A 24,125-nucleotide genomic window follows, 5' to 3' on the forward strand; every position below is an offset into this window, starting at 1 on the left:
TTCGTCAAGCTCAGCAAGAAAGAGGCAGCTGAGTTATCTTGATAGGTGACTCTGCAGAGAGGGAAATGGGCCTGGACATTAGTAAAGCCTGATAAAGGAGGCAGGAGAGGGTTTTGCCAAGCCATCTGGGTGCCAGAGCGGCTGATAATGTGATAATAAATGTTACTTATTAGGTGTTGTCCCAGGTCTGTGCTTTCATGCTGGGTCAAGGGCTTAAGGAGCTATTTGTTCTCAGCATCAAGGATACAGCTTGCAAAGCCTGCTATGAAGGCCGACTCTTGTTTCGACCCTGGGAAAGATTTATTTATTTTTCTCCAGGTGTGTGTGCATGTGTGTGTCCTGAGCTATAGAGGGTATTAGTTCTCAACTCTCATCAAAGCAAATATTCTGGAGCTGAGAGCAGGGTGAAAAGTTTGAAGGCTTTCCAAATATGACAACACAAGGCTAAGCACACGAGATATGATTCTCCTAGAAAAGATGACAACATTATACCAGTTATCATCACTGCCCCCATCAGACAACAAATGATACCGTTGTCCAGTCATTAAAGTCAGTGGACAAGGCAAGGCCGGTCATAACATTAGGCAAGGTGAAGCATTGATACCAGAGAGGAGATCTTGAGTATTCCCCCAAATCCTTAGGCTCTCTACTCATAGAATCATAGAATCAAAGAGTTGGAAGAGACCTCATGGGCCATCCAGTCCAACCCCATTCTGCCAAGAAGCAGGAATATTGCATTCAAATCACCCCTGACAGATGGCCATCCAGCCTCTGTTTAAAAGCTTCCAAAGAAGGAGCCTCCACCACACTCCGGGGCAGAGAGTTCCACAGCTGAACGGCTCTCACAGTCAGGAAGTTCTTCCTCGTGTTCAGATGGAATCTCTTCTCTTGTAGTTTGAAGCCATTGTTCCACGTCCTAGTCTCCAAGGAAGCAGAAAACAAGCTTGCTCCCTCCTCCCTGTGGCTTCCTCTCACAAACCCTAAACGGTTCCGGCCCAAAATACCTTTCCGACCGCATCTTGGCCTACGAGCCCACGAGGACCTTGAGATCGTCTGGGGAGGCCCTTCTCTCGATCCCGCCTGCCTCACAGGCACGGCTGGCGGGGACGAGGGAGAGGGCCTTCTCGGTGGTGGCCCCCCGGCTGTGGAACACTCTCCCTGCACACATCAGACAGGCGCCTTCCCTCATGTCCTTTCGAAAAAGCCTTAAGACATGGCTGTTCGAGAGGGCATTTAATTAAGTGCTAAACAATACGGTAATGAGAACTGGAATGGAACAAGGAATATGAGACTGGCTATGATTCCACTAAGAGACGAAGCGGATTTTTAGTGTAGTCTGTAATTGTTGTATAGTTTATATGTTGTTGAAACTGGCTTTTTGTAATTGTCTTTTATGTGTACTGTACACCGCCATGAGTCGCCCTTATGGGCTGAGAATGGCGGTTAATAAGTGCATCAAATAAATAAATAAATAAATATTTATACATGGCTATCATATCTCCTCTCCATTAGAAGTCAGAGCTGTGTTCAGGTTAAGATTGAATCTACACAGTAGAATTAGTGCAGTTTCATATCACTTTAATTGCCGTGACTTAAAGCTATGGAATCCTGTAGATTTTTTTGTCATGTCAGGAGTGACTTGAAAAACTGCCAGTCGCTTCTGGTGTGAGAGAATTGGCCGTCTGCAAGGATGTTGCCCAGGGGATACCTGAATGTTTCAATGTTTTATCATCCTTGCGAGAGGCTTCTCTCATGTCCCCGCATGAGGAGCTGGAGCTGATAGAGGGAGCTCATCCGCACTCTCTCCGGATTCGAACCTGTGATCTGTCGGTCTTCAGTCCTGCCGGCACAGGGGTTTAACCCAATGCGCCACTGGGGGCTCATCCTGTAGGTCAAGCATGGGCAAACTTTGGTCCTCCAAATGTATTGGACTACTGGATGTTAGGAATTGTGGGAGTTGAAGTCCAAAACACCTACAGGGCCAAAGTTTGCCCATGGCTGCTGTAGATGTATCCCAGGGATTGGTTTGCAGACCTCACTCCCCAGTATCCATGGGACACCTCTGGAGGACAAAAAGAGATTTTAGATCTCCAGGTGAAGTCCAGGCAGGAGACTAGGACTGCATCTACACTGTTGAAAAATGCAGTTTGACACCACTTTAATTACCATAATTCAGTGTTAAGGAATCATGGGAGTTGTAGTTTTACAAGGTCTTTAACTTACTCTGTTGAAAAGTGCTAGTGCTTCACCAAACTCCTGGTATTCCATATCTATTGCAGTGAAAGTAGTGTGTGACTGCATTAATTTTACAGTGTAGACACATCCTTATTTATTTATTTATTTATTTATTTATTTATTGCATTTATTGACCGCCCCTCTCAGCCCGGGGGCGACTCGGGGCGGTGAACAGCAACAAAGAAGACAGTGTACAGTGAATCAAGACGATACAAACCAGACAGATACAACATAACATATACTTATACTAAAAATCCGCTTCGTCAAGTCCTGGGGTCATAGCCAAAAATCGTAGTCCTAGTTCATTCCAGTGTCAATTTAACTACACTCAATTGAAGGCCTGCTCGAATTTTCGATTATGAAAATTCTTCTCAGCCCAGGCTTTTCCTGAACGGGGCTCCTTGCCATTCAAGAAACACATTTTTTCATCTATTTCCTAAATATTTACAAATATTCTTGCCATTCTCAGAGGCAGCACTTGGATCAGAAGTGCCTAACCCAGCCACCCAAGGGTTATTGACGTTTCCATTGTTTTGAGCAGAATAAGACCAATTCAAGTAGAGCTAGTGTTGTGCCTCACTTTGCATATCTTTTCTTCCCCTCTTAATTGGCATTACCCTCAGAAGCCTGTCTAGAAAACCATGGGAACTAAAAGGCAGATTCCAATTCCACTCCAAGTGATACCCTTTTTTTTTCAGAACAAGCAAGACCCCATTAAAGAACCATTATTCTCCTCCCATTCCTTCCTTCCCTCTGACCACCACAGAAACAGAGATGTGTCCTAAGTCTAGAGTGCCTAACCATCTTTTCTCATGAAAATTTTAAAAAAGAAAAGATATATAGCAAGCACATAAAGGCCAACCAACATTAAGTGGCCTAGACTTTGGGGAGCAAAAGCAAATTGTTGTGTAAATTGTATGAACCGCCTCTCCAGAAGTGTATCTCTGAAGTGGCCTTGGACCATTTGCAAGGTCTACTTGAGGGGTTATAAACACGGAGAGAGTGAGAGGAGAGAAGTGGGGAGAAAGCACAAAGGGGGCTGCACAAATCAAAAGTACAAGGCATGTAATTCATGCCTAGGAACAAAGACCAGTGTTTCGGGATCTTCTGAAAGTTTCCCCCCCATAGAATCCTATCATTGGAGCAGACCACAGGGGTCATCCAGTCCAACCCCTGCTATGCAGGAAAATATAGTCAAAGCACCCTCAGCAGATGGCCATCCAGCCTCTGCTTAAAAACCTGTAGAGAATGAGACTCCATTGCACTCTGAGACGGCATATTCTACTGCAGAACAGCTCTTACCATCAGAATCATAGAATCAAAGAGTTGGAAGAGACCTCATGGGCCATCCAGTCCAACCCCCTGCCAAGAAGCAGGAAAATGGCATTCAAATCACCCCTGACAGATGGCCATCCAGCCTCTGTTTAAAAGCCTCCAAAGAAGGAGCCTCCACCACACTCCGGGGCAGAATTCCACTGCTGAACGGCTCTCACAGTCAGGAAGTTCTTCCTCATGTTCAGATAGAATCTCCTTTCTTGTAGTTTGAAGCCATTGTTTCGCGTCCTAGTCTCCAAGGAAGCAGAAAACAAGCTTGCTCCCTCCTCCCTGTGGTTTCCTCTCACATATTTATACATGGCTATCATATCCCCTCTCAGCCTTCTCTTTTTCAGGCTAAACATGCCCAGCTCCTTAAGCCGCTCCTCATAGGGCTTGTTCTCCAGACCCTGGATCATTTTAGTCGCCCTCCTCTGGACACATTCCAGCTTGTCAATATCTCTCTTCAATTGTGGTGCCCAGAATTGGACACAATATTCCAGGTGTGGTCTAACCAAAGCGGAATAGAGGGGTAGCATGACTTCCCTAGATCTAGACACTAGGCTCCTATTGATGCAGGCCAAAATCTCATTGGCTTTTTTGCCGCCACATCACATTGTTGGCTCATGCTTAACTTGCTGTCCACAAGGACTCCAGGATCTTTTTCACACGTACTGCTCTCGAGCCAGGCATTGTCCCCCATTCTGTATCTTTGCATTTCGTTTTTCTGCCTAAGTGGAGTATCTTGCATTTGTCACTGTTGAACTTCATTTTGTCAGTTTTGGCCCATCTCTCTAATCTGTCAAGATCGTTTTGAATCCTGCTCCTGTATGAAAACAAGCTTGCTCCCTGCACAATGTGACATCTTTTGAAATACTTAAACATGGCTATCCGGATATCCCATCAGCTATCCCTGACAGGTTAGAAGTTTGAAACCAGGGAGAGGGAGGATGAGCTCCCTCTGTCAGCTCCAGCTCCCCATGCCGGGACATGAGAGAAGCCTCCCACAAGGATGGTAAATCATTAAAACATCAGAGCGTCCCCTGGACAACATCCTTGCAGATGGCCAATTCTCTCACACCAGAAGTGACTTACACTTTCTTAAGTCACTCCTGACCATAAATATCGCAGAGTACCAGAAGGAAACTTCATAATCAGCAGAAACATATGTGTGGTGAAACTGGGATAAGCGTCCATATCTACCCAGCTCCTTAAACAGCTTCCCAGAGGGATGCATGGCTTCCAAACCTTTGAATATTTTGGTTGCCTTTCGAGACACATTCCAGTTTGACCATATCTTTCTTGAATTGTATTGCCCAGAACTGGACGCAGTGTGAATTCCACGTGAGGTCAGGACAAAGCACAATAGAATGGGACTAAATAACTTCCCTCAATCTAGACACAATGTTCCTGTTGATGCAGTCTACAATCACATCACTGCTTTTCTAGCTGCTGCATTACACTGTTGATTCTTGATTAAATTCTGGTCTACTAAGACTCCGAGGACCTCATCACATAGAGATCCCAAATGCAGGTGAAAGCAAGGGAATTTGCCAGGTAGCGTGGCAAATCTGTGAGGCAGTGGGGGAAACTGTACCCTTGCATCCCACATTGCTTGCATCACTGCTTTCCCCATCACATGGGGGAAAGCATCACCACTCACTGCCCCCCCCCCGCCCCCATTCTAAGTAATGCTCCATCCTAGGATGTTTCCAGGATGGAGCCTCACTGGAAATAGCCCTGCATCGTGTGAAGGGCTCTAGCTTCTGCCAACCTAGCAGTTCGAAAAGATGGAAATGTGAGTAGATAGATAGGTACTGTTTCTACGGGAAGGTAAGGGTACTCCATGCAGTCATGCTGGCCACATAACCTTGTAGGTGTCCACAGACAATGCCGGCTCTTTGGCTTAGAAATGGAGATGAGCACCAACCCCCAGAGTCAGACACAACTAGACTTAATGTCAGGGGAAAATCTTTACTTTTACCTAAAAGTTTGTTGGCATCCAAACAATATATAGTTGGACCATTTTCCATCCCTATCCACACTCCATACTGGTTCTAATATTATTATTGATGCTGTATATTCGCTTGCTGCCAACTCAAAAGATTTGTTTTGGCTAAAAGTGTGAGTTTCCTCCACACTTATTCCCCTTCAAAGAGCAATTAAAGAAAAGTTCACAATAAAAAAAAATCTCAAATTTTCAATAATCTTCTGCCTCAGTCTTAATACAGTCTTCAAGTCTTACATATTGCTATGATCAAATTCAAACAAGGGACCTAATGAAATTCCCTTTCAGATTATTAGGTCCAGACATAGGGGAACAATGGAATATTTTACACAATACGAGCTGCTGAAAACATTTTATTACACCAAAGGCACACATATAAACACATACCATCGAAATGAAAAGTGGCGGAGCAGAATCCAATGCGTGCTTCTGTTGTAATGGCATCTGAGGCAATTTAAGGTAAGGAAATAATCACTGTCACTGTTACAGAACTTGGAAATGTTACTTGCTTGAACTACAGTTCTTCTACGCCTCCAACCAGGTTGGACTACAATTCTTCTAAACCTCTAACCAGAATGATCTGGGGATTCTGGAAATAGTAGTCACGAAAAAAACCTTTCCCTATCTCAGCACTGTTTCTCAGATTCACTCCTATTTCCCTATCTTTTCCTTCCTTCATGTTAATATTGCAACTGTCATTCTTTGGGGGCAAAGATCTGTCCTCCAGTATTCTTTCACATGCTGATACCTAATGTGTGGGGCTTGATGAATACAAGGCTGGGGCTAAAACATTAACCACCTTAGATATGCAGATGATACCACTTTGATGGCTGAAAGCAAGGAGGAGCTGAGGAGCCTTCTAATCAAGGTGAAAAAAGAAACTGCAAAAGCTGGCAACCAGACTGATTGATAACTGGCAAATAGAGAGAGAAAACATGGAGGCAGTGACAGACTTTGTATTTCTAGGTGCAAAGATGACTGCAGACGCAGAGTGCAGCCAGGAAATCAGAAATCAGGAAATCTTGGGAGGAGAACAATGACCAATCTCAATAGAATAGTGAAGGGATGAGGGAGCAAGCTTGTTTTCTGCTTCCTTGGAGACTAGGACACAGAACAATGATTTCAAGCTACAAGAAAGGAGATTCCATCTGAACATTAGGAAGAACTTCCTGACCGTGAGAACTGTTCAGCAGTGGAACTCTCTGCCCCAGAGTGTGGTGGAGGCTCCTTCTTTGGAGGCTTTTAAACAGAGGCTGGATGGCCATCTGTCAGGGGTGTTTTGAATGCAATATTCCTGCTTCTTGGCAGGGGGTTGGACTGGATGGCCCATGAGGTCTCTTCCAACTCTATGATTCTATGATTCTATGAAGAGTAGAGACATCACACTGTTAATGAAGATCCGCATAGTTAAAACAATCGTAACCTACGGATGTGAGAACTGGACCATAAGGAAGACTGAGCAAAGGAAGATAGATGCTTTTGAACTGTGGTGTTGGAGTGCCATGGACCGCGAGAAGATCCATCCTCCAGGAAATAAAGCCTGACTGCTCATTGGAAGGAAGCATATTAGAGGCAAAGATGAAATCCTTTGGCCACATCATGAGAAGACAGGAAAGCTTAGAGAAGACAATGATGCTTGGGAAAATGGAAGAAAAAAGGAAGAGGGGCTGACCAAGGGCAAGATGGATGGATGGTATCCTTGAAATGACTGGCTTGACTCTGAAGGAGCTGGGGGTGGTGATGGCCAACAGAGAGCTCTGGCGTGGGCTGGTCCATGAGGTCACAAAGAATTGGAAGCAACTGAATGAATAAACAGCAACATGCTGATACCTGAACGGCATTGAGCTCTGGTAATTAAGTAGTGTCAAACTGGATTAGTTCTGCATCTCGTGGCACCACAAGATGCAGAGCTAATCTTAAGAAATGGGGCTACAAAGTGGAGTCCACGACATGCAAGTGTGGAGAAGAGCAAACCACTGACCACCTGCTGCAATGCAACCTGAGCCCTGCCACATGCACAATGGAGGACCTCTTTGCGGCAACACCAGAAACACTCCAAGTATAATGCCAAAATTTTAACTTTGTTTGTGGTTTTTCTATACATTAAACTGTATTCTCAATTCATTTCTGATACGGTAAATAAAAATAATACAAGTTCAATGTACCTAGAAAACTGAGAAAGTGACACTGTTGGGCATATTGACATCTATCTAATAATTCATCCAACTACCTCATTTCACCAAGAGCTGTCTGAAATTTCTCAGTGGGACTATCAAATGCGACCCTTCTTTTATTGTGAGAGTAAGAATCAAGATAATTAATTGTCCCGAGGGAGGAGGGTCTTCTTGCATTTAGACTCTTCTTTTTCAGAAAAAGAAGAAGCACAGTCTGTTCTTTGATTGGTCATTAAAAAGAAAGAGAACCCCTGCCCAGTTCCTGCCCTGAGGAAATTGGCAAGCTAGTAGGGATCAAGCAGAGATGATATTGTGAAAATGATGTCCAGTGGATTGCAATGGAAGAAAGCATATCATCACGTTCCAGCACACAATAGCAGTGTTTACCAGCAAATTAAAAGCATAGGGGTTGTATAATGCAAGCATTCTAAAAAATTTCCTGTTGTCCACCCAAGTGCAAAGTGTGCCATTCTAGACAAGTGTCTCTCAACCTTCCTAATGCCACGACTCCTTAATACAGTTCCTCATGTTGTAGTAACCCTCAACCATAAAATTATTTTCGTTACTACTTCATAACTGTAATTTTGCTAAATTCTGTTTAAGCGCAATACCCTTCAGGTTGAGAAGGGTGGAATATAAGTGTTTTAAATAAATAAATAGGTGTCACTTTGGCAGGAAGGTAACAGCGCTCCATGCAGTCATGCCAGCCACATGACTTTGGAGGTGTCTATAGACATCACCGGCTCTTCAGCTTAGAAATGGAAATGAGCACCACCACCACCCCCCCAGGGTCGGAATTGACTAGACTCAGGGGCGGCTTGTCCATTACGGTCGCAGAACACTTTATTTTGCCAGGGGCACAGAGGCGCCTCTGTAAATGCCCCTCGACCACTACTTGAGGAGCACCCCCTCAGCTCACAACAGCCCTAGCAGTCGGGGGGGGGGGGAGCCTCGGCTTTCGTGCCTCGCTGCCAGGCGATCCTTTTCCCAAAGGGGCCGGGCCCTTGAGCCTCGCCTAACCCCTTTTGTTCCTGCTCCACCCGGCCACCGGGTGCGTGAGCAGAGCCGGCGCTCAATCGTTCTCCACGTTCGATCCCTTCCCCATGACCGGCTCCCTTTCCTGATCCCCCGGCGCTCCACTCGCCTCCTCTCCTCTCCCCAATCCGCGGGTGGGCAAAGGGGCGGAGCCGCCGCACCTGGCCCGCTTCAGGTCCGGAGGCATGTCTGAAGACCCCAGCATGCGCACCAAAAGTCGCCTCTTCTCCTGACTTTCTCTTCAGCCATTGGGACCAAGAGAGAGTGAGAGTGAGTGAGTGAGAGAGAGAGAGAGAGAGAGAGAGAGAGAGAGTGTCCCTCCGGCTGGAGGTATCTCCCATCTCCGCTCCCTCCTTTGTTTTTGTGCCTACCTTCAGGAAAGGTGGGCATCTCCACCTCTCTCTCTCTTTCTCTCTCTCGGTCCCAATGGCTGAGGAGAAAGTCAGGAGAAGTGACTTTTGGTGCACACGCCGGGGTCTTCAGGCACGCCTCCAGACCCAAAGCGGGCCAGGCAAGGGAGCAAGTGCAGCAAGTGTAGTTACTGGGATGTATAGTTCACTTACAATCAAAGAGCATTCTGAACTCCACCAATGATGGAATTGAACCAAATATGGCACACAGAACTCCCATGACGAACAGAAAATATATATCAATGATTGGTTGGGGGGGGGGGTGCCAAAATACAGTTTGCTTAGCATTGAAAATTACCTAGGGCCGCCTCTGACTAGACTTAATGTCGAGGGGAAACTTTTACCTTTACTGTATTTCTGTATGGCAGAATTGGGTTCTGAAATGCACTGCCTGCCACTGACAAGCTCCTTTCTGCTGAAAACATGGTTCTAGTGCTTCTAGGTTTGGAAATATAGATGAAACCTGAGGTAAAGCTTCACATGCAAGAATGCTCTTGCTGATTTCACAATGTCATTGAATTTTGCTAGGTTAGGAAAAGATCCTTTACTTATAGCAACACTTTAAAGCACTTGCTTGATTTAGAGAGTGAGAAGATTCTTTTGGCTTCAGTGCACGCTCATGAATGGGTTACAAACAATGCACTTAAGTATTTTATTTTTGCTGAGCTGTTCCTGGGGAGGCTTGTCCAATTCTATCTCTGATCAAACCCGTCTCTTCCTTTCCATTAAGCTCTGGATGCTGGCCATTTCCAAATTTAAGATGAGCTTCTTTTGATCGTCTTTCGCCGCTGATCAACGATTGCCAAATAGGTTCCTAGATATTTACCGCTAACTGAAAATGGAATACTATATAAAGAACATTGCCGAGCAGAGCTATTGAAATAAATAGCTGTGGCTGAGAGGTTGTGAAACATTGGGTGAATCCTATGAGACATTATGGGGAGCTGTTAAGGACTTGACAGTTCACAGCTTCCTAGGCTATGGCTGGATCTACATCACCAAATAATGCAGTCTAAACTGCATTATATGGGTTTGCATTGACTATACAATGCAGTTCAAACTGCATTATTTGACAGTGTAGGTCCAGCCTATATTTCTCTGACTTGGTGCTTCCAGATGTTTGGGACTACAAATCCCATTACCCCAAAAATGCTGAGACCGCACGATTTGCTCAGGGATCACTTTTGATGGTAAATCTGCAAATGGCCGATAACAAAATGGCACGGTTTTAACCACAAGTCCAAAAAAACACATAAGACCATTATATCAATAAACAAATATATAAGAAATATCAACAACCTACAAACATGATAATTTTAGCAAACATGGAAACAGAAAAATGAAAGTACAATAGTTTATAGTTTGGTGAGGCACCACAACCCTGTAAAATTACAACTCAAACAGAATTAATTTTACATTGTAGATGCACCTATAGTGCTATAACTGTGGCATGTGAAAGGATCATAAGACCTCCACCTAAACAAATATTCTTATTTTATCCCATTTTTTCTCCCTACAAAAGATACCCAAAGTGGTTGTATGTATAGACTTTCCAGCGTAGCAACTTTTTATAGAAGTTGTAAGTACAATAGTATGAAAGTAGTATAATAGAGTAGCATGAAAAGGGCACTACTAAGGGTTCATCTACACCAGTGGTTCCCAATCTTTTTTTGACAAAGGACAACTTCACCAGGGACCATTTGACCAGGGACCACTTGACCAGGGACCACATGACCAGGGACCACTTGACCAGGGACCACTTAACCAGAGACCACATGACCAGGGACCACTTTGACCAGGGGCCATTTTGACCAGGGATCACTTTGATCAGAGACCACTTGATCATGAACCACTTGATCAGGGACCACTCTGACCAGAGACCATATGACCAGGGACCACTTTGACCAGGGACTACTTGACCAGGGACTCCTTTGGCCAGGCACCACTTTGACCAGGGACCTTTTTGACCAGGGACCACTCTCCAACATTAGTACCAAAATGGTTACAAATCAGTTTTTGGTTATCTTTAGATTCGGTTTGGATTGCTGATTCAGAAAATTGCATTGGATAGACTACATCAGCTCAAGTTTTTGATACAGAACATATGCCATGGTCAGCAACAGGGAAGGAAATATAATATATAAAATAAAATAAAGAGGAAGGCGGCTCGTGGATCGGATTTTCATCCTCGCGGCCCACTGATGGTCTGTGGCCCAAGGGTTAAGAACCACTGATCTACACCATAGAATTAATGCAATTTGTCACCACATTAACAATCAGGGAAGAATACTATGGAATCCTGGAAGTTGTAGTTCCACAAGATCATTAGTCTTCTCTGCCAAATAATTCTGTGTGATTTGGGACCCCATAACACTGAGCCATGGTGCTTAAAGTGTTGTCAAATGGCATTAATTCTATAGTATAGATGCACCCTCTGTGTCTCACAGAAAAGTCCTTTTGAGACCAAATGGAGGAGACGCAGATAGGAAAGTTTAAACTCTTGTTGTTTGTCTCCTCTGCTTCTTGATTTGAACTAGTGTAGATATAATCCATGCCATCTTTTCAATGTGGTTGAGATATTATGAGCTGCCAATGTGCTTACAAAGCCCTGCGCCTCTTCTGGAAAGCCTCTGGCTTCCCTGCAAGTTTGGACGCGCCACTGAATGTACCCCAAAGCCTACTTCCCCTCCATTAGCATCTAATTAGAAACTGCAAATTTAATCAAATTCATGTCTGGGATGATTCAATCATTTGCATCCTGCCCTCTGAAAAGGAAAGCTTTGCTCTCTTGCACACTGGAAATACTCCTCGGGTGCATGCACCGTTTCTTCTGGTGGAGGCCCTGGATGCACTCAATGGTCCATTCCATTGATGTTTATTCTCTGCCAGGATTTTGCCACCAGTGTGCTTCCTAGATTGATAGGTGTGTGTGTGGGTGTTTTGGGGGGGGGGGGCAATTTATCTTCTATTAGGAATATTAAAAAGGGTCATTCTTTCCCTGGAACCATCTACATTGTATAATGAATGCAGTTTGACATCACTGTAATTGTCAGGGCTGAATGCTGTAGAATCATGGGAGTTGTAGTTTGGTTAGGCACCAGCTAAAGCAGTGGTTCTCAACCTGGGGGTCGGGACCCCTGGAGGGGTCACGAGGGAGTGTCAGAGGGGTCACTAAAGACCACCAGAAAACACAGTATTTTCTGTTGGTCATGGGGGTTCTATGTGGGAAATTTGGCCCAATTCTGTCGTTGGTGGGGTTCAGAATGCTCTTTCATTGTAGGTGAACTACAAATCCCAGCAACTACAACTCCCAAAATGTCAAGGACTATTTTCCCCAAACTACAACAGTGTTCACATTTGGGCATATTGAGTATTCGTGCCAAGTTTGGTCCAGATCCATCATCGTTTGAGTCCACAGTGCTCTCTGGATGTAGACGAACTACATCTCCAAAACTCAAGGTCAATGCCCACCAAACCCTTCCAGTATTTTCTGTTGGCCATGGGAGTTCTGTGTGCCAAGTTTGGTTCAATTCCATCGTTCAGAATGCTCCTTGATTGCAGGTGAATTATAAATCCTAGCAACCACAACTCCCAAATGACAAAATCAACCCTCCACCCAACCCCACCAGTATTCAAATATGGGCAAATCAGGTATTTGTGCCAAATTTGGTCCAGTGAATGAAAATGAATCCTGCGTATCAGATATTTACATTAGGCTTGATAACAGTAGTAAAATGACAGTTATGAAGTAGAAAGGAAAATAATTTTATGGTTGGGAGTCACCACAACATGAGGAATTGTATTAAGGGGTCACAGCATGAGGAAGGTTGAGAACCCCTGAGCTAAAGCCATTGTAAAACTACAACTCCCAGGATTCCATAATGACTGTTAAAGTTATATCAAACTGCATTCATTCTACAGTGTGGAGCCACCCAAATCACTTGATGGGATTCTTAACAGTTTAGCTATTGTTAAGTTACTTTAGCACACACATAATATCTATACACATCATGTTAATATTCTATTAGTATGATTCACATAAGGATAGTTTTTAAGCAATGGTAGTAGCATCTCCTCCCTGTGGCTTCATCTCACATATTTATACATGGCTATCTCAGCCTTCTCTTCTTCAGGCTAAACATGCCCAGAACTTTAAACCGCTCTTCATGGGGCTTGTTCTCCAGGCCCTTGATCATTTTAGTCACCCTCCTCTGGACACATTCCAGCTTGTCAGTATCTCCCTTCAATTGCAGTGCCCAGAATTGGACACAATACTCCAGGTGTGGTCTAACCAAGGCAGAATAGAGGGGTAGCGTGACTTCCCTAGATCTAGACACTATACTCCTATTGATGCAGGCCAAAATCCCATTAGCTTTTTTGCCACCACATCACATTGTTGGCTCATGTTTAACTTGTTGTCCACGAGGACTCCAATTTTTTTTCACATGTACTGCTCTCAAGCCACGCATCCCCTATTCTGTATCTTTGCATCATTCTTCCTCATGAATAATGTTTGTCATCTTGACCACACTCCGATATTGCTTGTCCTCACATGCACTGGTTTTCATCTGTGAAAGGCTGAATAGTACACAATTGTGTCATATGAAATATACCCCAGTTAGCTTCAGCTCTTCTTCTCCATCTATTCAGCTTCCAGGCCCCAACTTGGTTGAAGTTAACAAGTATCTCTCTGTTATTGCTGCCTTTTACTAAATTGTGATAGTAATAGTTAGCTATTTCCTGAGGGCGCTGGGCATGGCGTTAATTCCCTAATATTTGTCAAAACACTGAAATTCTCTTCTGAGGGATGGTGCTCCAGAACAGTGGCATGTTATTATATCTCAAGAAAGGCAGGGGGAAAATACTATTTTCCTGCAAAGATCCGACTCCGATAACCACCGCTGCACTTTTCATTAATATCTGGTGACAGATGTAGTTTACTGAGGAAAAGTCTATTACCTACACTCTAACATGAAGTTATCTCTTTTCTTCCAAACAGCATAATGACTGGATCTTTGCCCCGCCGTCGTTCACATACATCAATTCTTTGCAGGGTGTGAAATCATATCCTCTACTTATTGTAACTATATTAAGGGACTTGCGAGGGAATGCGGCAAAAGAAAAACAACATCGGCAATGTCTTAGAAATATGGATAAAATGCAGTTAGGGAGCGCTTTAGAACTGGAAAAAACATTGCCCCAGTTCTCACTGACATGTTTGTGACACACAAGGTCAAAAAGCTTCTGTGTAAAAAACAAAACAAAACAATAATAGTAAGACCCTCATTATTTATTTATTTATTTGAAACATTTATATTCTGTCCTTCTCACCCCGAAGGGGACTCAGGGCAGAGCACAACATATACATGGCGAGCATTCTATGCCAGGACATAAAATAACTACAAATATGCACAAACACTAAAATCAGTTATATCTACTTTAAAATCAATTGTTTAAAACTATCTGAGAACCCAAAATCTTGGTCCCACAGCCAAGTCTTTACCATCTTTCTGAAGGACAGGAGGAAGGGGACTGGTCTAATATTTCCAGGAAGGGAGTTCCCTAGCTGGGGGGCAATCCCCAAGAAGGCCCCCCCTCTCTCTCATCCCTGCCAAACATGCCTGTGATGGTGGGGGGACTGAGAGAAGGGCCTCCCCAGAAGATCTTAGTCTTAGTGGTTTGTAAAGGGAGATGCATTTGGACAGGTAAACTGGGCTGGGGTCGTTTAGGGCACTTTGAATTGTGCCTGGTAGGAAACAGGCAGCCAGTGGTGCTGAAGTAACATGGGAGGTGTGATGGCGCAAGTGGCGCCACCTATATGTAGCACTGTAAGTTGCAGGTTTTGAACTGTTGTATCATGCCTGATTTTGCCTTTTTACCCTGTAAATGTATAGTTGGATTGATTGGTTATTTATAGCTGTCAATCAATGTTGTTTGCACCAGTTATATTGCTCCTCAGCTCAATTGTTTGGCTCCACCTCTTCCTGGAGCAGGACAGTGTTTCCTTTTTCATTCCACCATCAAACTTTCTATCAGATGGACGTGAGAGAGAGACTTGGCTCTAAAAGCCCTTGATTAAGTTACCTCTCAGCACCAATTCTGAGGTTCTTACCCTTGAGACTTATGCTTCATGTTCAGATCAACCTGGACGATGTTGAGAAGTCTCAAGCACCTTCAAACTAGTTCTTTGGCACCAGAGGAAGACTTTGTGTCTTCATAGGCCATTTGGACTGGGGTTGTGGATTGCTCCAGCATTCACAGCCATTGAGAAAGAGGGACCTGGAAAAGCTTGTCAGCTGCAAAACCCTTTGGACCCAAGACAACCAGAGACTGTAATGTATATTTTCCTTTACCCCCTTGAAACTTCCAGCTTATTGCCTTAAAGGGATAACTCTTTGTGAACAATAAAACCTATTTTGAGTTATCTACAGTGTTTTGGTCCTTGGGAGTTCCAGTTTCCCTAAAGTAGGGCAAGAAGCAATCCCCTGGGGAAAGATGTCATGTCCATGCCTCTTTCACTAAGAGTCATAGCCCCCAGGCGCGATGGCACAAGTTGTGTGTTCCTGTATGTTATTAACATGGCTGCCACTCATTGGACTATTTGAAGCTTCCAAACAGTCTTCAAAAGCAACCCCATGTAGAGCACATTGCACTAGTCTATTCTGGATGTAACGAGAGCAGGGCCACCATGGTGAAGTCTGACTTCGCAAGGTATGGGTGCAACTGGCACATAAGTTTTAATTGTGTCAAAGCCCCCCTAGCCAATGTCACAACTTGAGGTTCCAGGCTCAGCATTGAGACCAGGAGGACTCATAATGCCAGAATCCATATCCATGGTTTCACTTACTTGAGAAAAACATTTAAATGCACAACGGAGAGGAAACAAACAAGGACATCTAATCACCTCTCAACAAAAGTTTGCTCCAGGCACTATCAGGTCATTATACAGGTTTAGTCAAAATGCATAGGCCAATAAGCCATTCAATTGAATGGCTTATTGGCCTATGCATTTTGACTAACCCTGTATGCTAATCAAGGTGGTCAGTTGAAACATTCACACGTAGCTCCAGCAGACAAGAGTCCTTTGTCCCATCCTGGTCATTCCACAGATATATAAACCCTTTTTCCTAGTTCCAACAGGCCTCACTACCTCTGAGGATGCTTGCCATAGATGCAGGCGAAACGTCAGGAGACAATGCCTCTAGACCATGGCCATATAGCCCAAAAAAACCTACAACAACCCAGTTAAATGCTCTGCTCCCCTTTTAGAAAGTGCTAAAAGAATATAGATGCATCCCAGTAGGTTCAGCAAACTATGTTAGCAACTCCTGGCTTCTTAGTCAAAAACCTGGACTACACTCTGAGGCACAACTGGAGAGCTAAATAAGGAAAGCAAAAGAGCCAAGGAGTGGGTCTTGAGAGCTATGCAAGGGGCAAAGGAGTCAAAGTGCATGCACATCTGGTGAGCCACATACACAAGTCAAAGAAGAACCAGTCCATTGACTCTTATCTTGTTAAAGATTGAGAGCCCAAGAAGAGAAGGGAAAAGAGTGCTTCTACTGGAAGCCAGAAGGACTTGTTTGGATTGCCTTTCTCCTTGAATTGCAAGCAACCTAAATATTACCCTTCCTTGTTTGAAGCTGGCTGGTGATGCATAATACTATGTAGAAAATGGTGAACCTTCTTGGAGGTCACCTAGAGATTCAGAGGCCAAGGAGAGAGTTGGACTGTGGAATCTCACAACTCACATTGGTAGCGCCTATGCTCTGCCAACCATAACCAAGTTCCTTTTTTAAGACAAAGCTGACCTTTTTAACCAGGAAGAACAAAGGACAAAAGGGGACTCTGTGCACAAAAGCCGTCTGTCTCTGCAGTTATTCACGGGCTGAAATGAGAGAACTAAAGTCCCTTTCCAAATCATCTAAGAAGCAGCTATCAATAAGAGAAAGAACAGATGTTTACCCAGATCATAGAGGGATAGGGAAGATGCAATGAGCCATGCAGAGTCTTAGAGGCCTACACCTTACAACGCTTGACAGATGTAAAGCATCAGAGCTACGTTGCATTAAGTGACCAAACACGTCTTCTTAAAACCTGGAGCAAGTAAGCATGTCTTTTTGGCTAGTGGTTTGTCGAGAATGATTTCCCCCGAGGGAACTGCTGAAATGCTAAAGTGAGAGTAGCCAGCTTCTTAGTAATGTCCAAAAGAGAGACTGTGCAATGCTGCCAGGATGGAAGACATAACAATAAAAGGAAAGGGAACAAGTAAGTCCTCACTTGGGGTTGAATCTACACTATTTATTTAATGTAAAGATTTTTATCTCCATCTGTTTCCCTTGAAGGAATGTAAGAGACGAAATCCATTCACAACCTGAAACAGCTCACCAATAACCAGCAATGATGACGATTTGTCAAACCAGCAGTTGATGAAAAGGGCAAAAAATAATTAAATTATCAATGAATTATTAAATATCTACATTCTGTCTTATATCTGAAGATCTCAGAGTACATCATAACAACATCAATAAAATACAAAAATAATAACACTAGCCATAATGTGCAGATGGAAATGGAAGAGGTATGGTATGTATGGCTATCCGGTGGTGCCAAACTGGGTTAAAGGGTCAGTGTAGATGTTCCTGTTGAGTATAGAAAAGCATATCTAACATGGGACAAAATACTGGCATCAAAAAAGAAGAAAACAACCGGAATCTACAAAATTCTTCTACAGTGGTCAATGGAAACTGAACAGGTAAAAGACTGCTTGACAAAGTGGGTGGCACACATTGGACACACTATAAAAATGGAAGATTGGGAGAAGATTTGGAATATTCAATTAAAGTACACATATTCAAATGAACTTAAAGAAAATGGGTACAAGTTGATATACCAGTGGTACAGGACACCCCAAAAATTGGCCAAGTGTTACAAAAATATCCAAGACCAATGCTGGAAATGTGAAGCTCAGACAGGTACCTTTTACCATATGTGGTGGGGATGTAAAATTGCAAAAGTCTATTGGAAAAGCATTCATGAAACTATACAGGAAATATTGAAAATGAAATTCTAAATGAAGCCAGAATACTATCTATTAGGAATGACAGATAGAATCACGAGATTTCATTTAACAACCTGACCACAGCAGCGAGGATCACATACAGTACGTGACGAAGTGGACAGCCAAAGATTATCCAACTAGAGAAGAATGGATACTGAAAATATTTGATATAATGAATATGGATAAGTTAACATATTACCTAAAGACACACCAAGGCAAACCAAAGGTAGCAACAGACTAGACTTTATTGAGGAAAAAAAATGAAATCAGATTGTGCAGGTACAACTGCACCAGGAGCTCAAATTTTGTTTGCTTTGCATTTAATGTTTGTTGTAGTCCTAATTTTAAGGGACTCTGCAGATAGGTGGCTTCTTTTGGCTGCAATCATAGGGCAATTATAGTTATGTTCCCTGGTCCCGCCCCCTTTTCTAGGTTTTGGTGAGAATAGGAGCCATTTTGAGTTCAGTCCACACAGAGAAGCTTTCCATGCAGGACATAATACCAAGAGCTCCTGTAGAAAGCTTCGTCTTCTACAGCTTCTACGGCTTGGCTGGGGAGATACAGCCCCACAGCTTCGCCGAGGTTATACAGCCCACAGCTTGGTCGAGGATCATACAGCCTTACAGCTCCTTTGCTGAGGGACTTCAGTCAGCCATCACCGAAACCTTTTCCTCTGGAAGTCTACAAAGCTCTGCTTGGTGAGGGTCACTCGCGGAAGCCAGAAGCAGTTGGTACCGGGTGTAGGGGCTCCACGCCATCAGAGGCAAAGACAGACTGCCCAGATTAGAAGTTAAGGATTTCCCCATTAATTACAGTTTATGAAGATAGTGCCTGTTCCCAGTGGACAAGATTGAGAGAGCCAATAGACTGTTAAGAAAGCTTTAAAGTTCCTGTTTGTTTTCATCAATAATAAAGAACTTTGTTGAACCTTTAAGCAATCTAAAGACTCTATTTTAAGGAAATCCAAAGGCCTTTAATCTGAGGCAGCCCCGGCATCCCGTTGGGCACATATAATTTATGTCCTGTCTACAGTCTTATGCACAGGCCCAGCGTGCGACAGCACAGATATATATATATATATATATATATATATATATATATATATATAAGATGGAATGGACAATATGCTATATACTAAAATAGATACTATTTTTTTGTATGCAATAGTTGCACTTCCCCACCTTTACTCTCACTCCCCATCCCCCCTCCCAATATCTTTGAAATAAAAATTATTTAAGAAAAGCACATGTAATTGACTTTGCTTGCAAAAGATGCCTCTCCTGGGGGAGCATGTGTATTAAAATGTATATTACATTTTGTGCATACAAATTTTGAGCTTTTTGGTGTGGACCCTAAGCATTTTAAAATTGTAAGAATTGTCCAGGCAGAAAACACAATTTAATTGAGCCTTATGGCAACAGCAATAACCCAGCAAACTATTCATGTGTTTAAGCTTAAAATGTGAACCATAAAGGTAATATCTGTCTTGTATGATCAAAGATATACAGCCTTTGTATATGGAGTCTCCAGCTACCGAATCTCCCATTGTATAACTTTCTTTCTATACCATTGGAATTGAATGTCATTAATGCACTACCTATACATTCCAATATCTGAGAACATTAGGATGTTCACATTAACAAGGACAAACCTAGAATTGCTACCAAGGCAAAGTGAATAAAAGCATCAGCGGACACATTAGAAAGGCATTAAATTTCAAGCTTGTATGTTTAGTTACCTGTTGGAAAGATCTAGGAATAATCCATCAAATGAGCCTTGAAGTATGCAGTCTTAACCTGGTCATATGCTAACTGCAGTTTACCTGGTGAAAAAGAAAAACAACAAAGAGTTCAGTCTTCTAGAGCATTTTTATTTTTCTTGTGAAAAACTAAATAACACCAAAAATAGTAACAGCAGAAAGAATGATGGGCATCTTCCTTAGCAAAACATGACTTCAGAATAGCTACTACTCCAGTTTGGTTATATAACATTTTGTATGGATAAAGACCACTCTGGGGATTATATTGTGTTGTATCCTCAATGAAGTCTCCAGGGAATGAACAGATGAATGGAATCTGAAGGCATCAAAGAGTAAAGTAACACAGAATTTTGCTAAGCATTAAAGAGTTTGCATTGACTTTACAAGGAATGCTGATACTGTTGAGGCACCTTGGATTGTTTGATGCAAATTTCGTAATCACACCAATGGAAATCAATTATTGGAAGAATACTTCTCAGTATTGGAAAGCTCTTGTACATAACCAGGATTACCTGACCAGGCATCTCAGGAGCAGTTGGAATTTTGTGCAGCAAGACCAATGCTGCTGAGAAGTCTGTCCTGGTAATCCATCTTATATACAAGAGCTGTCCAATAGCTTCTCAGTTCACTTTGAGAAGTATTCTTCCAATGATTGCTTTCTGTTGGGTGTGGTTATTGGATCGGATACTACCCGTTCTGTGTTTACATGGTGTAAAACTCAACTTTTATGCAACACAACATGGTATAGAAGGCACCTATCCATGTGTGGCAACACATGAAACAAAGAAAGCTTTCTTCTCTGCACGCATTGAGTCTGTGTATCCACATCCAGTGAGCATAAGAGCTGACTTAAATGAAATCATTGGAGCAGAAGTCAACAACAAGGTGTCCAGCAACTCTAAGAGTGGGATTACACTGGATCAGTTTCCACTGGTGAGTACTGCTGATGTGGACAAGTTGCTGGGGGAAATAAGGAAGACAACCTGCTTTCTTGATCCCTGTCCTTTTTGGCTGGTCATCCAGGGAGAAGATGCAATTTGATCTCAAATACAATGAATTATAAGTGTATCTCTCAGGGAGGGGAATTTTCCTTCCTGTTTAAAAGAAGCCCCCCCCCCCCCCCCGGCTCTCCTGGATCTCAATACTTACAGACTAGTCTCTAACCTTCCTTTATTGGGCAAAGTGATTGAGAAGACAGTTGCCCTGGATGACACACATTTCCTTGACCCATTTCAAACTGACTTCAGAGCAGGATACAGAGTTGAGACTGCTATGGTTGCCTCTCTGATCTCTGTCTTAGCACCAACAGAAGGAGTCTGTCCCTGTTGGTGCTTCTAGACCGCTCAGCAGCCTTTGGTACCATCGGCCGTGGTATTGTTCTGGAATGACTGGAGGGGCTGGGAAATGGAAGCACTATGATGTAGTGGTTCTGGTTGTACCTCTCAGGCAGGATCCAGATGGTGGCACTTGGGGATAGCTGCTTTTCAACAAAGGAGCTGTTGTGTGGCATCATCCCACAAGGTGCCATTCTGTCCCCAATGCTTTTTAATATTTACATGAAACTGCTGGTAGAGATCATCCATAGGCATGGGGTGAGGTGTTATCAGTATGCTGATGACACTCAAATATATTTTCCCATGCCTTCAAAAAAACAGCTTCAGCTAAGAATAGCATGTCTCCTGGAATGCCTGGAAGAGGTAATGGGCTGGATGAGGAAAAGAAATTGAACTGAATCCAGACAAAACAGAGGTGCTTGCCATCAAGGGGCCTAATCCAATGGGATTTTTGCCTGCATCAATAGGAGCATAGGGTCTAGATCTAGGGAAGTAATGCTACCCCTCTATTCTGCTTTGATTAGACCACATCTGAAATATTGTGTCCAATTCTGGGCACCACAATTCAAGAGAGATATTGACAAGCTGGAATGTGTCCAGAGGAGGGCGACTAAAATGATCAAGGGTCTGGAGAACCTATGAGGAGCGGCTTAAGGAGCTGGGCATGTTTAGCCTGAAGAAGAGAAGGCTGAGAGGAGATATGATAGCCATGTATAAATATGTGAGAGGAAGCCACAGGGAGGAGGGAGCAAGCTTGTTTTCTGCTTCCCTGGAGACTAGGACGCAAAACAATGGCTTCAAACTACAAGAAAGGAGATTCCATCTGAACATGAGGAAGAACTTCCTGACTGTGAGAGCCGTTCAGCAGTGGAACTCTCTGCCCCGGAGTGTGGTGGAGGCTCCTTCTTTGGAAGCTTTTAAACAGAGGCTGGATGGCCATCTGTCAGGGGTGATTTGAATGCAATATTCCTGCTTCTTGGCAGGGGGTTGGACTGGATGGCCCATGAGGTCTCTTCCAACTCTTTGATTCTATGATTCTATGATTCTATAATTTGGGGATTAAGGTGTATCAACTAGTTCTGGATGGGGTTACACTCCCCCTGAAAGACTGTGTCTGCAGATTAGGATAAGGGCTCCTGGATCCATCTCTCCAAATGTCAGCCTAGGTATATACAATGGTCAGGAGTGCTTCCTACCAGCTTCTGATGACACGCCAGTTGTGCCCCTTCCTAGATTTGGAGAACCTAAAGATGGTAGTGCATGTACACATCAAGGAGATCCACTGCTGTCTGCCAACTTCTTGGCCTTATCAGAAGCAACATCATCAGCAAGACCTTTCTGGGGATATGCTTCTAGTTGGTGAAACAGCAAAGGCAGTCCCCAGGAGAACAGGAAACCAGTGCCAATGTTCTGTTAGTCTGGCTGGATATATGGACTGGAAAGGGGCTTCGGGGTGCTTGCATGGTGACATGTGCTGGTTCAAAGCCACATTGTATCCATACAAGGCCCCCCTAAGCCGCTACCACTGTAGGGGAGAGTGGCTTGACAGCCGAGCTGTGCCAGTTCGTTCGGCAGGGCTTTAGAGGGTTTAGACCCCTTTCCTCCTCCAAAATACCACTTTCAGAAGGATGAAGAAAGAGGAAGGGAAGGGAAGACCCCGGATTGATGGTAAGAGAAAATTATCTCTCATTTTCGAGAAAGGGGGACAAATGGGGGTGCTGGGGAACATGAAGGTGTCACCATCCCACCTCCCTAAGCTGCAATTGCTTCTGCGATTCTGGTAAATCAAATGAAACATGGGAAGCACTGGCAATTAGTTATGCATCGTTCCAAAAATCTGCTTTATAAATTATAAGCTTATGATCTGCCTGACTAAAAAATTATCTGCCTGCTCATTCAGCCAGAGAGTAAGTGGGCATCTTTCAGGAGTGCTTTAGTTGTGTATGTATCCCTGAATGGTAAGGGATTGGATTAGATGTCCTTCATGGCCCCATCCAATTCTCACATCCTACCTCTCATAGATGCCTTTTGCTTTGAGTAATTTAAGTGTTATAATCAAAGTTTCCTCTTCTTTTTTTGGAGACAACAACAAATACGCAAGAAGAAACCTTATCCCAATCCATCACCAGTGTAATTTGCACTACACCAAACATGGGTACAATATAATTAGCAAAATCTGTCACAATAATTTATTTTGGGTTTAAAAGGCTGAATAGTCACAGCCTCCTAACAAGATGAGATTAAAAAAGCACACAGCTAAGAGCCAATGTATATAATTTCCCTTTCGCTCTCCCTCCCACCACCAGCTCTTATTAATTCAGTCATTCTACCTTGGTGCACATTTACTCATTCATGCAATGTGAATGCTCCACCAAGAAAAGTGTTGAATATGGATCCCTCCCATTTTTTAAAACTTGCCACGAAATGTAAGGGCTGAACCAGAAATGAGACGAAATGCTTCCACATTTGCATTACGATTGTCAACACTCCCCTAAACAGATAAGCATCCAGTAATATTAATTACAGGAACAGCAAGATTCAAATAGTCATAAATCATTAGACGGCATAATATAAACTCCCTGAAACCTTATCAAAAATTAATTTTGCATGACTTTAGAAGACTGTCTTCCTGGTTACTGCTTTTCTACCTCATTTATATGGTGCCTGTTAATGTAACAGTAGGGGGGAACGTTCCGTGCTTGATTGAGAGGCACAGATAATAACCCAGCAGGAAAGACTGATTCCCTTCCTCGAAAGCTAGAGTTCAGAAGTACAGAACTCTTAGGGCTTGTCTACAC

At 43.3% G+C, this 24,125-nt stretch overlaps 1 protein-coding gene across 12 annotated transcripts in view; it reads right to left on the reverse strand.

Moving 5' to 3' along the window:
• The window catches only part of TENM4 (teneurin transmembrane protein 4), an 892,306-nt gene that overhangs the window by 544,740 nt on the left and 323,441 nt on the right, over positions 1-24,125 (reverse strand). For all 12 annotated transcript variants that reach the window (XM_067466483.1, XM_067466479.1, XM_067466482.1 and 9 more), the window contains exon 3: positions 19,973-20,056. The gene's annotated coding sequence lies outside the window, so the exon portion shown is untranslated. The remainder of the gene's footprint in view (positions 1-19,972; positions 20,057-24,125) is intronic.

The sequence above is a fragment of the Anolis sagrei genome, chromosome 3 (genome assembly GCF_037176765.1).
Source record: "Anolis sagrei isolate rAnoSag1 chromosome 3, rAnoSag1.mat, whole genome shotgun sequence".
Classification (NCBI taxonomy): Eukaryota; Metazoa; Chordata; class Lepidosauria; order Squamata; family Dactyloidae; genus Anolis; species Anolis sagrei.